The 6113-nt window shown below is 41.0% G+C and overlaps 1 protein-coding gene across 5 annotated transcripts in view; it reads left to right on the top strand.

Moving 5' to 3' along the window:
• The window catches only part of INO80C (INO80 complex subunit C), a 41582-nt gene that overhangs the window by 1251 nt on the left and 34218 nt on the right, over positions 1-6113 (top strand). Inside the window, exon 2 of one of the 5 annotated variants that reach the window (XM_070220937.1) lies at positions 133-221. The exons of the other annotated variants lie outside the window; for them this stretch is intronic. The gene's annotated coding sequence lies outside the window, so the exon portion shown is untranslated. The remainder of the gene's footprint in view (positions 1-132; positions 222-6113) is intronic. 5 annotated transcript variants of the gene reach the window in all.

The following is a 6113-nucleotide window of genomic DNA, read 5'->3' as shown; positions in this document are numbered from 1 at the left end:
GTAATTGGTACTGCTTTTATTGGGGTTCCTTTTTAAATACTTTATTGAGGTACAATTTGCATCCTAAAAATGCACAAATCTTAAGAGTACAGATCCATGACTTTTTACATATGTATGCACTTATATGGCCAGCACCTGGAGCAAGATGAACATTTCCAAGAGCACCAGAAAATTCCCTGGTGACCCTTTCCAGTCAGTACTCTCTTCTCTCCCTGCCAGAGGTAACCATTATTCTGACATCTCTCACTATAGATTGACTTTGTGTTTTTGAACAGAATATACATTGAATTATAGAGAGCATTTTCTTTTATGTCTGTTTAGGTTTCTCTGTGAAACAATGTTTTTGAGAGTCATTCATGTTATTACCTGTATCAATATATCTCGTACACTGTGTGAACATACCAACTGATGGACGTTTGAGTTGTTTACAGTTTTGGGATTTTATACATAAGCTGTTCTGAACATTCCTGTACAAGTCTGGGTAGATGTATGCTTTCACTTCTCTTGGGTAGATGGATAATAGTGGAATTGCTGGATCATGAGGTAGACACACGTTTAACCCAGTTAGAGATTGTTAAACATTATTTCCCAAAGTAGTTGCATTATTGTGCATTCTCACCACCAAAAAGTGTGAGAGTTCCAGTTGCTCTGCATCTTCAACAATATTTGGCATTGTCCGTCTTTAATTTTAGCTTGATGGCTGTCTGGTGGTATTTCATTGTTGTTTTATTTTTATTTCTCTGATTACTAGTGATATCAGTCACCTTTTCTTAGGCTTATTGACCATTCTAATATTTTGTTAGTTTGTTTGTTTTGTTTTTTTTGTGAGGAAGGTTAGCCCTGAGCTAATATCTGTGCCACTCTTCCGCTACTTTGTATGTGGGATGCCTCCACAGCATGGCTGATGAGTCAGATAGGTCCACACCTGGGATCCAAGCCCACGAACCCTGGGCTGCCAAAGTAGAGTGTGCGGAACTTTAACCAACTGGCCACAGGGCTAGCCCCCCATTCTGATATCTTTTGTGAAATGCCTGAGTTTTTCTAATTGGGTTTTTTTTTTTAATTATTAATATGTAGGAGTTCTTGATATACTCTTTTTTATTGAGGTAACATTGGTTTATAACATTATATAAATTTGATGTGTGCATCATGTTTCAACTTCTGTATAGACCACATTGTGTTCACCTCCAGAAGTCTAGTCCTGCTCTACCCGTTCACCTCCCATCCCCCTTTCGCTTCTGGTTACCACCAGTCTGTTCTCTGTATCTATGTGTTTGTTCGTTTTATCTCCCACATATAAGTGAAATCATACAGTATTAATCTTTGTCCATCTGACCTTATTTTGCTCAGCATGATACCCTCAAGGTCTATCCATGTTGTCACAAATGGCAAGATTTAATCGTTTTTTATGACTGAGTAGTATCCCATTGTGTGTATATATATACCACATCTTCTTTATCCGCTCATCTGTTGATGGGCACTTAGGTTGTTTCCAAGTCTTGGCTGTTGTGAGTAATGCTGCAATGAACATGGGGTGCTTACATCTTTTCGAATTAGTGTTTTCATGTTCTTTGGATAAATACCCAGAAGTGGAATAATTGGGTCATACAGTAGTTCTATTTTTAATTTTTTGAGGAATCTCCATACTGTTTTCCATAATGGCTGAAGCAGTTTTCATCCCCACCAGCAGTGTATGAGGGTTCCCCTTTCTCCACATCCTCTCTAACGCTTATTTCTTATCTTTTTAATAATAGCCATTCTGACAGGCGTGAGCTGATATCTCGTTGTGGTTTTGATTTGCATTTCCCTAATAATTAGTGATATTGAACATCTTTTCATGTGCCTGTCGGCCATCTATATATCTCCTTTGGAAAAATGTTCGTTCAGATCCTCTGCCCATTTTTTAGTCAGTTTTTTTGTTGTTGTTGAGTTGTGTGAATTCTTATTCACCGCTTATCGGATGTATGGTTTGCGAGTCTCTTTTCCTGGTCCGTTGGTTGTCTTTTCGTTATGTTGATGGTTTGCTTGGCTGTGCAGAAGCTTTTTAGTTTGATGTGGTTATACACGCTTCATTGAAGTCCTTTGCCAGATATATGCATTTTGAGTACTTTATCCCAGTGTGTGCATGGTGCATTTTGATATCCAACTGTGCCAAGACTGAGGAATGTAGTTGATACGTATTGGGAGGAATGATTGTTTTGAGGCTAAAGGTAGCATTGATCAAATCCCACCATAGCAAACTTCAGAGAGTGGCCAGATGCCTTCAGGATGCTGAAAATCCCCAGTAACCCAACTTGGGAGAAATGATTGTTTTGAGGCTAAAGGTAGCATTGATCAAATCCCACCACAGCAAACTTCAGAGAGTGGCCAGATGCCTTCAGGATGCTGAAAATCCCCAGTAACCCAACTTGGGAGAAATCACAGCTCTGGGGGCCTTAGAGCTCTTGCTGAGGGGAAGGTATGCCTAGGGAATCCCTGTGGGTCTTCTCCGTCTCAGCGGCCTCAGCAAACCCTCAGGCTGGAGAGAGTAGGGCTTCCCCTGTTAATAGTGAATTCTTTTACCTTCGCTCTCTTCTTCCCAGCTGGTGTTTAACTAATGAGGTATATAACCAGTTACCCTCCTCCCACCCTGAGAATCCCATGGGGAAGGAAAAAGCTTGACATCTGTCTCCAGAAAGGAGTGTTAGATTTTTTTCCTGCTCTAATATAGGCTTCGATATAGTCCCCTGTTCCCCAGCATACGCAGGCCTTAGCACAGTGCTGCCCTGAGCGCTGCCTGGAATCTTCCTGAGGTGACCTTTATCTGCGTCCCTTGCTCAGCCTTTCTGTTCTGTTTCAGTTCAGTTCCATCTGCAAGAATTTATTGTGATTTACTTCTGTTCTGTCCCCAGGAGTATGCTTAAGACATTTCAAAGGATTATAGTTTGTCCCTGCCCTCCCAAAAATCTCCCAGGAGGAGAGAGTGACATTCATATATTGTATTAGTTTTCTATTGCTGTTCTAACAAATAACCACAAATTAGTGGCTTAAACAACGACTACTTATTAGTTCACGGTTCTGTGCGTCAGAAGTCCTGGCACAATGTGAGGGTTTGGTTCTCTGCTCAAGGTTTCACAAAACTGAAATCAGAGTGTTGGTTGGGCCAGTTTCTTATCTTGAGGTTCTAGGGGAAAATCTTTTTCAGGCTCATTCAGATTGTTGGCAAAATTCAGTTCTTTGCAGCAGTAGGACTGAGGTCCCTGTCTCCTTGCTGTCAGCCTACGTTCCTTGCCACGTGGCCACCTCCATCTTCGAAGCCAGCTATGGAGAGTCTGTCGTGTGTCAAATCCCTCTCGTGCTTCAAATATCTCTGACTTCTCTTGTCTCTCACCTCTGAACCCAGATTTAAAGGGCTTACATGATTAGGGCAGGCCCACCTGGATAGTTTCCTTTGTTTAAGGAGAGCTGACTTGAGACCTGAATTGTATCTGCAAAACCCCTTCACAGCAGTACCTACATTAGTGTTTGCTTGAATATCTGGGAGAAGGTGTGTGTACACCATTGGCCGGGATTCCTGAGAGCCATCTTAGAATTCTACCTATCACATATATGAAACAATTAGGAAAAGATAGTAATTTCTGACCATGTACCAAAGAATATATGTATTCTCTCGTGTTGGTGCCCTAGTGTGGTGGGACACAGGAAGATGAGGACTCAGGTAGGCGATGGTGGAGGAGGAGAGGTGGGGAGGAAGAGGGGGTGGAGGTGGACTCTCAGGGGTGGTGGGGTTGGAGGGGGAAGGCCTTCCAGGTTCGGGGCTGTGCACGTGTCTCACGTTGCTCAAGCTTTCATCAGTGGAAAATAAATGTTTTTTTATAGAAATGATTGTATTTCTTGAGTTAAAGGGACTGTATAGATCTTTCAGTATCTAAATTTCCCTGATTCAATAGTTTCAGCTATTTTGATTCATTTCTTACAAAAAAGCAGCATCCGTAAAACCTTCGTGGGATTTAAAAATTTACACAGGACATTTACATAGATATTAGAGGGCTTTTTTGAAATTGGCGAAAATAACTTGATGGATTCTTAAGGTGGCTTTTATTTTCCAGAATGTGCGTGCTCTTTCTAGAGTAAAATTGAGTGAATAGAAGAAATTTAAAAGGCTTTATGCTTGGAAGTCCTCCGAAATTGAAGGGAATATTTTTGATTTAAAAATATGATGAGCAAAGCATTTATAGAAGTCTGCTTTATGTCAGTCCTAGGAAATAGTGTTAAATAGTTTAGTAACAGTGAAACAGTTTTATTATTTCATCAACATGAATCTTTCATTCAGCAGAAATTGCTATTAAGTGTTTATGCTTGCTGAGTTGTACACATTGTCACAGAATTACAATTCTCTGTTTGGGTTTATATTTTCAGTGTAGCTCACATAGTTATTGGTCAGTAATGTCGTAATCTGGATAGTGCCATCTCCCATCCATTCTGGTTATGATATTTTCAAAATGATTAGTGCTAACTTGGGTTGGAGAACTGATACACTGTGCTAAAGTGAAAGAAATCATGATAAATAGTAATAATTAATATTTACTGGCATTTACTATGTATCAGGTACTGTTCTAAGCACTTTTTAAGTGCTATCGCATTTAATTCTCCAAACAGCCCTCTGTGAATTGTAATTCTACAGATAAAAAGACAGGAGCATAGAGAGGTTAAGTAACTTTCTCCAGGTCACACAGCTAACAAATGGTGGAGTCAGGATTGGAACCCAGGTGGACTGTCAAGAGTCCACATTCTTTTTTCTTGACTGCCTCTCTTGATATCACTTTCCACCTTAGAAGATGTAATTAGGTCTTTGATATAACCAAATCCATGCTGCAGACAAATGCTTTTGGGGGGAATTTTATTAGATCAATGGAGGGCATTTTAGACTTTTCAAATGCTTATTCAAGTTGATAAAATCTACAGAGAAACCTAATTGATCCATAGACTGAGGGTTAACATGATAGACCAATTTGCAATGGTTAAGCAGTTAACAAAACATCTCAATAAGCTGGGAGATAGCAGCTGCTTCTTCATAAGGTTAGCGCAGAGTGCAGGTGATGGCAGACTTCTGTAATTGGAGGCAGCCGGAGAATGCTGGACTGATGTGATTTATTCATCTAAAAATAATCATTCTAGGGCTGGCCTGGTGGCGCAGCAGTTAAGTTCACACGTTCCGCTTCAGCAGCCCGGTGTTTGCGGGTTCAGAGCCCGGATGCGAACATGGCACTGCCTGGCAAGCCATGCTGTGGTAGGCGTCCCACATATAAAGTAGAGGAAGATGGGCACAGATGTTAGCTCAGGGCCAGTCTTCCTCATCAAAAAGAGGAGGATTGGCAGCAGTTAGCTCAGGGCTTATCTTCCTCAAAAAAAAAAAAATAATAATAATCATTCTACCCCAACTTTTAAAAGAAATCATGATAAAGTTGTTTTATAGGTTCCTTTTTTTCTATTTTTAAAGTGGATGTAAAAGGTCACCCAGTCTTCTTCCCAAGTATTATAATTTGTGTTTCGTACGTGTAGTTGTAGTTTTTCCTAATTGCATTTGATGTATAACATTGTGTCCCCTGCTTTTCTCTTAGGATTATTTCATGAACCTTTCTGTATGTTGATAGACTTCTTAAGGAATTAAGTCCTCTTATTTAATTGACTTCCCTGAATATTTGGGGTGCATCTCCCAGTTTTGCTGTTTCAAGTAACCCTGCTGTGTTAGACTGGGGTCGGCTGTTTGAATCTAGAATACTATTAGGTAGATGTAAGTGGGCATTTGATTTTTCAGTGATGAGACAAAGCCACAGACTAAAGGCGCAGGTTATCCTTATGTCTGAGTCAGAGGCAGGCAGGCTGCTGTCTGGAGAGGCGAAGCCATCGATTTGGGCTCTGCAGTTGGGCAGAGCTGAGGCCTCCCTGACTCAGCTTGGGGCAGGCGTGTGCTTCTTTGATAGCGGGCCAGGTTTCTCTTCCCTGGGACTTACGTCAGCTCTTCTGGTGCTGCAAAGGCGGGACAGCCCTCAGTGCTAGGCGTTACTTCTTTCCTCTTTTTAGGGCGTTCATGTCTTGGGACGGGACAGTTCATCTCATAAAGTCTCTTAACG

Source organism: Equus caballus, chromosome 8 (genome assembly GCF_041296265.1).
Source record: "Equus caballus isolate H_3958 breed thoroughbred chromosome 8, TB-T2T, whole genome shotgun sequence".
NCBI classification, from domain to species: domain Eukaryota; kingdom Metazoa; phylum Chordata; class Mammalia; order Perissodactyla; family Equidae; genus Equus; species Equus caballus.
The sequence above is the reverse complement of the archived record's forward strand: the minus strand, read 5'-3'. Positions and strand labels throughout refer to the sequence as shown.